We start from the raw sequence: 12,260 nt of genomic DNA on the forward strand, positions 1-12,260 counted from the left end.
TAAAGAGAATACAGAAACTCATCGAAAGTCTTACAGAGGGAAAGGATATACGTGCTATGGGACTGGGCTACTGACCAGGTAAAAGTGAGAAATATCATGAGGAGTTAAAATTGCCTATTTTTGAATGGCACAGTGCCAGCTCTTACCAGCAGATGTGCCGTAATTAAAAAAAATAGTACCAGCATTTCTCAGCTTCTTTATATGAGGTGTCACATTCTACAAAGAGAACAAGGTGATGAATAAAATGCTTGAATCAATCTCAGCCAATGGCAATCGCTTGAGCCGCATCCCAATCCATTGTTTTTCACCCATCACATTTTGGACCCAGTCATTTGCAAACCAGCCTTGTCCCTGCTCGAATCAGAACATATCAGCCCGAACTGCCAGGCCAGGTCCTCACTAAAACTAAAAAACACTAACCCAGCCCTTATTATAGTCTCATCTGCAAGGTATAGCTTGATTCCAGTGGCACAGTGAGCATAGGACCCATGTCTGGGCATACCTGTCACACTTAGGGTGGCAACTGCAACAATAGGGTGATGGGTGGAATGCTTGAATTATTTATTGGGCTTGTGCAACAGAGCATTGCTTGCAGTCACCTTTCCAAGGGACCAGCATGGTAAATGGGCAAGCAGTCATGAATCTAAGACACTAATGCTTGAGTGTGGTGCACCATGTGGATGATGTGCAGCACTGTTGGACTACAAAAATACGTCCAGCCAACTCCTTCTAGCATTGTGCGCGTTAAGTTAGTATTTGCGGCACAATTTTGTTTTAGCCGCCATTTTGTACTGTGATCGAAATAAGCTTCTATCTCATAGACTGTCTGTCTCAGCAAAAGCTGCTTCAAGTTACTTCTTTTTATCGTATTCAAGGTTGGATTCTAATGTACTAATGAATAGCTTACTCTGTGTTTGCATGCCTTTCCTCTCTCGTAGCCCTGCTCCCACACTTGGGGGCGCTGAGCTCGAACAAGACGACCTTGAGAGTGTGATAATATGTACCCATTCTGCAGGTGGTAGCTCATCCTTCTGTACCTCCTTTGTTCACCAGTGCCTGAGTTGGAAAATTCCAGCCTGGACGGGGCTTTAGTGTGTTGTAAGATGCCTATTATGTTTTACGAAATGTTCTGAGGTCAGTCCCTTGGCAGCTATCTCATCTGGCTGGTCAGACTGGGTCCGCTGTCGCGCATTACTAATAAAATCACTTGGTTTGTACTCTCTGCTGTGTTCTTGACTCTTCATTTCTTGGAAGGCAGAGAAGTGGTCGCAAGTGGCCCGGGTGGCCTGATTTGGGTCACTTCCTTCAGCACCCACCCTTAACAAAACTAGGTGTGCCTGATCCCCCCTACATCTTTTCAGTCCTAATGGTTACCTGCTGTTTGGGCCACCTACCGCTCCTATACCTGGGTCCTTAGCCGTGTGTCACCTGCGATGTTCCAGGATGTTTTGTCCACAGAAATAGGAAGAGTGATCTGGCCAACAAAGGTATAAACAGCTTACAGGGCAAAGTGATATTCCTACCCACCCTCCTATACTACTGTATTCTTCTCACGTACTGTCCCACCTTAGAGACCCTTCCTAAGCAAGGCCTTTCCCAGAGCTGCATCCCACAGGATACTGTGGGACAATATTTGTCAACCTACAAATTGAGGCACTTTTATTTTCATGACATTCTGGCTTAGGCAGGATTCAGGCAATACCATCCACCCAGATTGCAGATCATTTGCACACACCAGGTAGATTGGCAGCCATACTGCTATTTAATGGGCCTGATTAATGAAAGCATTTTCAGATGTAAAAGTTACTTTCATGACTTAAAATGGTTGACTCTGCACTTGCAAAGCATTCCCAATATATGACCTTACAGACTTAGATCTATTTACACATGCAGAATATTACCCTGTGGTCGTGTAATGTCATGCGGAAGTAACACCCGCGTAAGGGTGGTGAGTGGTCAATCAAGAAGTTATTTGTGAATGTTTATTTATGACCAGTCTCTGACCAGTCCCCTCTCTGGAAATGGGCGTAGATTTACAGCAGTCAAGGGCTGGAATACATACCCTTTAAGGATGTAAAGGGGAACGAACCGCCGTAAACTTCATGTGGGTGTGGGGAAACGGGAAAACGTTATTAGCATTGAGAAAAATAACAGAAAAAGCAGAAAATGTGCAACCGTTGAGTGAATCTCCCTTTCTTCGGTGCAGAATTATGCACCACAAACAATTTTACATTGTGGAAATGTTAACAGAAGAAAATGTCACATGACATTCCAGGAGTCCGCTTGGAATCCTGCAGCTGGCATAGCTCTGCAAATGTAGTCCTGGAAAGGTGTGTGAAAAAAACAATGATACGTTCAAGCAGGTTCTTTTATTTTTTTCTTGTGAACGAGTCAACATTTTTAGGTTTGGTGTTTGCCAAAAACTTCTGATGTTTCTAAAATATAAACATACTAATAGGTGTATTCAGTACACCCTCTTCATCCATTGGTTTGTTGTTGCGTCACTCACATTTTTCTTCCACCCACTACAGCATGCAACTTTGGGAATGGGTCAGCCCACATCAGCCATTGACTATCTTCACTGTGAATGACAACATTCTGCTCTTTCACAAGAAGCACTTTTGCACACGAAGCAATCCACCCTAGTGGTAACTTAGATTTACTAAAAAGTAAGATTTGGGCCTGGCAAAAGGCTTATTTTAAGAAAACAAAAGAGGGAGCTAGGACTCTTGGACAGTCGTCCTCGTCCCAAACAATAATACAAAAAAACAATAAAAAAGGCTTTTTTTGCCAGGTTGAAATGTCAGTTTAAAACTGCAATGGCAGACCTGAGACATGTTGGATGGGCTACTTTTTTTTTTTAACTTTATTTTGCAGTTTTTAGAAATACAAGCGAGGCACAGAGTTATTGATACTTCACAATAGATACATCTCGACCATGGCGGCTCCATATATTCTCCGCTACAACAAATAACAGCATAGTCTCGACACAGTTCGACAATTGCATTTCAATTAGGATATGGGCATTAAACATAACCAGCGTTCGATCAAGATAGCTTCATTAAATTCTCAAAAGTCCGTTAAGTTTCATATGCAATTATAATATTTCGTGTCCGAATGCCCCTTATGTACACAAGCATAATCATGATACACAATAACCCTCTCAGCCTATCCCCGCTGGCTCTTTGCCCTGGCTCTGTTGTGTGGGCAGGGGTTCTTGTTGTGGGGACAGGAAGGCTCGTAATGGGCCCCAAATATCTCTGGGCCTGGAAGACATCGGCACAGTACTAGCATACATATCGCTGTGTGTTGAGCAGGTGGCCATACTTTGCAACCATCCCTTCTTTGTTGGCGCTCTTCGACCCCCCCAAGCTATCACAACTTCCCTCTTGGCCAGGAGAAGGGAGATTGCGACAAATCTGCAGACTTTTAAGGGGAATTGCACTACGTAACCCAATAACGCAATCTCTGGCAGCGGTTCCTAGGGGATGTGAATCATTTTCCTAAGGAGTTTATGGATTTCCACCCAAAAATCGTGAACTCGCGCAGCCCAAGCCAGGAGCGCAAAGTCAGCGTGGGGTGCCTGGCAACGCTGACATGTGTGTGGTTAGGAGGGGTCTATCCTGTGCGTTCTTGGAAGGGCTACTTAAGTGGTTTGCAAACTCAGTGCTGCAGGCCCACTTGTGGCATTTAATTTACAAGCCCTGGGCACAGGTAGTGCCATTTTACTAGGGTCTTACAAGTAAATTAATGTGCCTATCGGGTATAAGTCAAGTCTACCATCTTTTAAGGAGAGAGCACAAGAACTTTAGCACTGGGTTGCAGTGGTAAAGTGCACAGAGTCCTAAGGCTAACAAAAACTAATACAGCAAAAAGGGGAGGGTAAAGGCAAATGTTTTGGGGGTGACCCTGCAGAGAGGCCCTGGTCCAACCATGACAGATTGTACCCCTACCACTAAAAGCACCTCCACCGTGTTTTTAATTCAATTGTATTAATTTGGGGGGTGTTTTGGGTCGGCGCCACAGTTTTGGCAAAACCCATTGAGTTATCTTGGTGCTGGGCTGTAGTGTTAATAATAGGAAGGAAAAGTAGGCTCTGATGCAACTGCTGAAATTTCCCTCAATTCCATTTGATCGGCAAGTTTACTCCTAGAAGTGTGTCAAGCTTCCAATGATCCAGGGAAGGAGGAGATTGCAAAGTTTTTACTGTCACCTCTCCAAAGACTTATAGACAATGGATAAAAACTCGAATTCCTCCAGAGTCTCAATTTTTAAAAATAAGACCAGAAAACTAGAAGTTTGGGAAAAAAACTGAAACTTAAAAAAAACACAAAAGAAAGAAAAAAGAGGAATTCTGGCACCATTTAGAAAACAAAAGCTTTTTCAAATGGATGAGGAAGATGGTTAACTTTAGGGTAAGGCTAATTGTTAGGGAGTGTGTGAGCATTAGGCTAAGAGTAATGATAGGATATACTGGTGGGGTTGTGGATCGGTTCATGGTGTGGGTTGGTCTTGGTTGAGGATAGGCTCAAGCTTAACGATGAAGAGTAATAGACAGGGTTAGGGTTCTGAGTTGGGGTAAGGAAATAAAACCGTACTATTTAAGCAATAGGGGTAGCTCTAAGTTTAAAAGTAGGAATTAGGGTGAGGTTACCTTGATGGAAGAGTTAGATCCTCTAAAAAATAAGATTACCAAATACATAAACAGCTTTACATTTTGATGTTTTGGTTTCTTACTTTCTACCTTTCTGTATCAAAAGTTCAACCTAAATTCTATTTCTTTCACATATTAAAAGTTCCTGATTTTTAACTCTGGTTAGACAAAGACTTAATTTGGGAGATTACTGTGTAGCCCTGGACTGAGCCCCTTGCTATACCAGGAGTAAACCTGTGCACAGAGATTTGATCCCACTTCAACGATTTACGTCATTTTTCAAAAAGTGCACAATTTAATATCCATTCAGCAACACTGTTTGAAGTATTAACAAACAGTTAAGTGTGTTTAATCCTAAATGTACTTCACCCCTTTTTTGCTCCACAAAATGTAAGCCTTTATTTCTACAGTTCTTACTGATTCTAAATTGCTTGGTGATCCCTCCCCGCACGATAATAAAGAATTCAGTGTGTCACATGGTTGCGAGCATGGCACTTTGAACTTTGTTGCTAGCACATAATGTAAGCAGCTTGCCATAAGACACTTTCTAAACCTGTTGAATTTCAGATTGTGTGGTGACATGCAGAAATACTGTTTTCTTGAGATGAGCTCCATCACTGCATTAAACTAATACTCTGCCCCATATTAGCCGATAACCACATTTTTAGTTTGAAATGGTTCAATAAAAAGAGAGCTAGAGAGCTTAGCATACCTTAAACTGCGCATGCAGAAGTTATAACTCTGCTCGGTGACCTGCCTTTCACACTGTCTGATGGTTCTGGTTGAAGGCATTGTGATCTCACAACTTAACTGTAATAAACTATTACAGTAGAGTAGTGTTGTAATCTTCTGATTATAGGCGAGGAGTGAGGGCACAACTGTATTCTAACAACGAAATAAGATGCACAGCAACATTCAGTTATTGCAGACTTCCAAGTATACATTTGCCGCCCTAAACGAGCAGAGGATGAGAAAAGGGGGGCACATGACAGGGACCCCTGGATTAGAGGGGTGTACTACCGCTTTCCTGGCAATCTACTGCATCCTATTAAAACAGGCTAATCCATTAGGAAATACACAGCTAGTGCGTGCAGCGAAATGAACACACTGTTACATGTAAAATATTAGGACGCATCTCTGCAGTATTATGAATAGAATATTATTTATACCGTGCAAGCGTTACGTGCATTTTGTTGCACTTCCTCAAATGCGCATTTTGTTTACATGCATCTGACATTTTTCTCTGTGTTTTGGGCTCTACTTATTCCATCAATTAACTCAGTGTAACGTATCGGCTACTAATAGCCCCCCCCCCCCACACACACACATACGCACATTCTTCTTCTGCCCTTCATCAGTCATCCCACATACCATCATTAAATGGCTGACCTGACCTTTCCATCCCATCCGAAGGCAGGTGCTGGCAGTGGACTATGGCAGTGTGAATTTCCTGTGCTAGTGCTTATATCGTTTTCTGCAGCCGGTGGCTGAAGCGAGCCGGTGCATGCAGCATTGTGGCTGAAAAAACATAGAGGATTTCACAGCAAAGCAGCAGCAGCTGGATGCTACGGTCGGAAGATGTAATCCAGCTTCTGATTGGACAGGCTAGATATCCTTTTAGTGGCTGAATTCATGGCTTGGCAGTGTTTTCATCTTATCAATCTCTCTCTCTCTCTCTCTCTCTCCCCTATTCCACTCTATTTATTGAGGAGAAAAGAAATCTGCTGCTGAACTAAATGCTGACAGTGCACTGCAGTCAGTACGGAAAGGAATAATGCTATCGTTTCTTGCGAAACTAAAATGTCTCCTAATTGGGTTCATTGGGTAGGAAAGGTACATTTTTTCCATCTGAAAAATCCATTCTAAATCATAAGGATTCCCGGCTTTATGGTACTTATTTTTTGACATTTTTGTTTTTCTATATTTAGTTTTTGTATGAAAAAAAGTTACAAATAGTATAGTTCCACATTTATCTAACTGTATACTCAATTTTTTATGTCTGCATAATTTTATTGCACTAAAGACCAATCAAGTGCCAGAATGCCCTTGCAGTTGATAGGGTGTTTTACAAATACCCATAACCAGTGGTTGAAGTGGTGGAATCTGAGAAAAACAGTTTCCCTACGTTTTGTGAAAAGCCAAGTTAATTCCAAGAGCTGATATGATTCAATGAAGCATAAGACAGGGGTCTCCTGTGCTGTGAAACCGAAGGAGGGGGCAGACAGATAAACAAGCCTTCCTGCCAGGGTGCCTGCTTCCCTGAAAGAAATGTAAATGTGCGCAATTGGCCAATCTGCAAATATAAAGGGTGCTTGGAAGCCGGTAATGGCTTTAATTGATGGAATCACTTGAAAATTCTTGATGACACACATTTATTCTTTTTGAAAGGTAATGTAAGGGAGCTACGAGCTAAGCTGTGAAGTGTGTGCTTTTGCTAATGTCTCACTCCTTCCCCGGACTGCATAAAAGCTGTTCAGGTTTACACCATCCTAAAAAAAGAACAGCAGATCAAACTGACAACTTCCAACCTAGCTCCAATATTTCTACCCTGGTGAAGCGCCTTGAAAAATGTGTTCACATCCAACTCTGTAACGACATCGAACAACTCCAACTATTAGACCACTGAACCGGATATGGCACACATAGTGGACGATGCACTAGAAATGCTGGATCAGAGCCAATCATGTCTCCTATTCCTGCAATACCTATTGTCGGCATTCAATACAATTAAGCATGGAAATCTACTAGACCTCTTGGAACACCACATGGGGTTATCAAGAACAGTCCTTAACTGGTTCACCTCCAATCTCCAAAACAGGATCCAAAGAGTCAAGGTTAATCACTCATTTTCACAGACCACTGCAGTCACATTAGGCATCCCGAGGGCTCCTCAATCTCACCCACTCTCTTCAACCTGTTTATGGAGCCTTTTACAGAACTTCGGAGCTCAGTCAACATCCACTATTGCATGTATGCCGACGATACCCAACTTTACATAAAAGTTACCTCTCCAGAAGACATATGCTCCCTCAACACAGCTTTACAGAAAACTCTAAATTGGCTAAATTGGCTAACATCCAATCACCTCAAACTAAATACTCAGTTTGAATACCTACCCCTTGACCCCGGTAGCGACCGTCATTGCTTAGGGGGATACCCATTAATAGCTACCAGCCAAATAGGCACAGATTGTTTAAGCATGAGGAAAGGGGTTAAGACGAGTAGGATGCCCACTTTAAGGTCCAATAAAAGGCAGAAAGCTGACACAGCACAGCCACTACCGTCCCTAACTGCAATTGATAAGATGTTGCAGCAGACGATAGGGGCAGTGGCGTCCGCTATTGTCAACACTGAAAGACGGCTTTCTATTGTACCAACAATAGCGATCCATGACTCTGAGGATGGCCCCGTGGTGGTAATACCAGATGAACCAGATACTAGTTTCTCCCTAACCTCCTCATACGTTGAGTTACCGTGCGCACAGGCAGTTATAAACACACCTAGAGACTCACAGATACCACTTCCAGATGTGTCCTCCTCCCCTAATCTAGAAAAGTCGAATCCAGGCAATTCTACCACTGGAAGGAGGAAAGACACACATGGAAACAAGCCCAACAAAAAGGGGGGGGCCCACCATAAACCTAATCACAACTTGGTAACACCAACAGACAACACCTCGCCCGGCATACCCTGTTGGATAGCTAACATGGTAGCAGATCTCAAGGCAGGCTTGGAAGAGTCCATCATTACCCACATTAAACCCTTAATGTCTTAAATCGACAGACTCACTTCTTTAATAAATAGTAGAGGGACAGGACTAGCTAAACCAGTGACCACCCCAGTCCCACAGGCCCAGACAACGGGAAGACCAAACACATCAACTATCACACACATCGGCAAAGCAGCATCAGATACTAACCCACCAAAACATAAGAACAGGGCAGCACCTCAAGTAACCACTACGTCTAAACCAATATCTTCCCCACAACCATGCCCCAGTAAGAATACTATGCAGACACAAGCAAGCCAAGGACAAGGAATTAACAGTTTGACCGCACGCAAAGACACCATAGGCACTATCCAGAAGGAGAATACCAATTCAGCAAAGAATAACCTCCCCAAAAACCCAGAGGGGAAAAAAAGCCCAATATGCTTTCAAACAATAAATCTACCACCGCAGGCACTACCTTATGTAACAGTTTTAACAGGGGTTCCCCCGCTCAAGGAAGGCAAAAAAGAAAATGACACAGAGTTAATAAATAAATGAGTGCAATGGTTAAGAATAAATAGACCCTTACCACCTCACATCTCCGGGGAAATACTCTCTGTGAGAAGAGGGGATTGAATAGGGAAGGGGATAAAAACCATAGCTGGAGATATTATAGGAATACATTTTAGGGACACCTCAGCTGTGAACCATATTTGTAACATCCCAATGCACGGCTCAACCACTAACATCCACCCATTACATCTATCTTATTTTCATCCCTAGGCACCACAGAGACCAAAACACATAAATAGGGCTCAGAGGAGTAGAGCCCCCCCACTTTGGACAACAAAATAGGTGGGAACAGTGGCAAGCACCATGGCAGGCTCTTTCCTCATACGATCCAGCCATTGCAATGCACGTACATTGGAATAGGTTTTGTGCACTGGACGAGGTGGATTGACTCGCCCAGGATGAAACAAACCCATCTCAACCCGATAGTGGCTCCTTAGAGAAAGGACACCCACAATTAGGGAGTACCACACTTACCCCAGTAGCAGAGATCAGCAGTAATAGGGGTCTCACCTCAAATTCTATATTAATTGAACAGGTAGACCTAAAGGGAAATGAAATCCGGGCAGAGCAAAAGGAAGGAAACACCCAGATCATAACTGATAGATCATTAACACTGGGAAATGTTAGGGGACCCAGTACACCAGGGGATGGCATAGACAGGCCAGGTAATCAGGACGGACTGAGAGTTTTATCTTGGAACATAGCTGGGGTGGCGGCCAAATTTAAATGCCAGGAATGGAGGGATTATATAACCAGCTTCCAAATTATATGTCTCCAGGAGACCTGGGCAGTCGAGCACGGTCAATACACACTGGATGGGTTTAAATGCTTTGTGGTTCCTGCTGTAAGGGCGGCATCAGGAAGAGCAACGGGCGGACTGCTTATTTATGTAGATCTCCGCCTACAAGGGACATGGTCCAACTTAAAATGGGAATCAGTGAATATGCAGACGATAGGCTTTCGTAACAGGGGGCTAAACATTATGGTGATAAACTGGTACAATGCCGTGGGAACAACCATCAGAGCCCACACCATAAAAGAACTGGATGGCCACCTACAGGCACAGCTAGACTCCAACAAGCCCACCAGGAATCCATATATTATTCTTGCAGGAGATTTCAATTGTCATATGTGCGAGAGGTTAAGACCAATTAACAAGGAATGGTCAAGATGCACAGTAACAAACGGCCCACACTTCGTCCATTCTGCAGAAGGGCGGGATATGGATAACCTTATCAATAAGCACAATTTGGCACACGTAATGGACCTAATAAAGGTAGCCAGCGTCGGGGAACCCAATCCAACATTCAAAGGCAGAGGTTGTCACTCCTATATTGATTTCATTTTGGTTTCCCCCACACTCAGAAAATGGATCGGACACTTCAATATCGAATTCAGTCCCTATAGTGACCACAATCCCTTGGTTTTGGACCTAAAATGTTTTAATTTTGAAAAATCTGAGGGTAGAATTGGCACTATGGAAAAGGCCACAGACCAGGGGAGAAGACTAAGGTGGGCCAAGATAAACGGAAATGAGTTCTACAGGAACCTCGTAATAAAAGGCCAAAAACCAATAAATGTGTCCCTCGACGAAAGCATGGTAGGAGAAAGTGTGGTCAGGGCATTCGAAGATATAGCCTGCCTTGTGGATGGACTATTAAAGTCAACAAAAGGACTAAAAACTACTCAGACGCCAAGATGGTTCAACCATGACTGCACCAAGGCACTCAAAGATCTAAAAGAATGCCTCAGCCAGAGACCAAGGGATAACTCCAAAATAGCCCTTAGCAGACTTAATTACAAAAAAGCCCAGAAAGCAAGGAAACTAACTCTGCAATCACAGGCATGGGAGGATGTAAGGGAGGCGGCAGTGAGGGGGGACATGGCTGCATTTTGGAAAGTCATCAATGACCCATGCTTTAGAGATTCGAGTGGGCCACAGATGGTGAATTCAATACTACCCGAACAATGGCACACCCATTACCACAGCCTTTATAGTCATACGGGATCGCCACTGCAGGAGGAAGGAGAAAGACCATCAGTACCTGTTAGCCTAGATCTCTCCCTGACTGAAGTGAAACTCACAATTTCAGGGCTATCAAAAAACAAAGCGCCAGGCCCCGATGGTATACCACCAGATCTTTACTTGAGCAATATTGACTTGTGGGCCCCTATTCTCACGAGGGTCCTGAATGAGGCAGTAGTGGCAGGACTGCCCCGTTCCTGGTCCTCGGCAACCATCGTGCCAATTTATAAAAAGGGGAATCGGGACGACCCACATTGTTACCGTCCCATATCATTAATCGATGTGACGGCCAAGGTCTTGGGGCATGTCATCCTAAGCCTCTTACAAACTTGGGCAGAGGACAATGATATACTAACTGACACGCAATATGGGTTCAGAGAAGGAAGATCAACAACAGACCAGTGTCTTAACTTATACCTTCTGACGGCTAAGTACACCATTGCCAGCAAAGGGGTTATCCACATGGGGTTCATGGACCTGTCGGCGGCCTTTGATCGCGTCAATAGACAAAAATTATGGGCCCTGATGACAAGCCTAGGGGTGGACCAGGGGCTAGTTGATACACTAAAAGCCCTTCATTGGAATACCACAGCCTCAGTGAGATACACGCAAGAAGGATTGAAAACAGAGCCATTCTCCTGTACTAGTGGGGTGCGCCAGGGCTGTATACTAGCCCCATTTCTATTTTCACTATACATCAACAATTTGGATAAATAACTAGTGAAGCTGAGAGTGGACTCCCCCCAAATAGGTCAGCGCCCGGGGCCTGTCCTTTTATATGCGGACGACGCCGTGCTGTTGGCCCGCACCGCACTGGGACTCCAAAAGCTGATTGATGGTTTTGTTAACTTCATGAACTCGCTTGACCTTGCAGCTAACTTGGAAAAATCGTATGTTATGTCAATAGGCACAAGCACCAAAAGGGACTTTGTCCACAAGATAGGGTCCCACAGGCTGGGAAGGGTGAAGTCCTTTTCCTACCTAGGAGTCCTTTTTGACGAGAAATTGGAATTCAAAGGTCTCATTGAAAAACATGCAGCTAAACTGTTGGCATCAACGGGTGCCATAATGGCCTATGGGAGGAGACTTGGTAGATGGTCGCCGGAGCAGATACTTAACCTGTATCGATCAATTGTCTGTTCCAAAGTATCCTACGGGGCTGAAGTGTGGGGTTTTAAGACCAACTATGTGGGCCAGATCCAAACAGAGGAAAATAAGTTCTTCAAAAGGTTATTAAAGGTTCCCCAGAGCACCCCCTCGTATATCACACATAATGAACTGGGGGAATCATACATCGA

The 12,260-nt window shown here is 43.8% G+C and overlaps 1 protein-coding gene across 3 annotated transcripts in view; it reads right to left on the reverse strand.

Moving 5' to 3' along the window:
* Window positions 1-6,183, reverse strand: part of LOC144791304 (diacylglycerol O-acyltransferase 2-like) — a 310,035-nt gene extending 303,852 nt beyond the window's left edge. The window contains exon 1 of one of the 3 annotated variants that reach the window (XM_078665970.1): window positions 6,049-6,183. The gene's annotated coding sequence lies outside the window, so the exon portion shown is untranslated. Of the gene's footprint in view, window positions 1-6,025 lie in introns of all 3 variants that reach the window. The other 2 variants (XM_078665972.1, XM_078665971.1) reach the window with 2 other exon arrangements.
* Window positions 6,184-12,260: the final 6,077 nt, after the last annotated feature.

The sequence above is a fragment of the Lissotriton helveticus genome, chromosome 11 (assembly GCF_964261635.1).
Source record: "Lissotriton helveticus chromosome 11, aLisHel1.1, whole genome shotgun sequence".
Taxonomy (NCBI): Eukaryota; Metazoa; Chordata; class Amphibia; order Caudata; family Salamandridae; genus Lissotriton; species Lissotriton helveticus.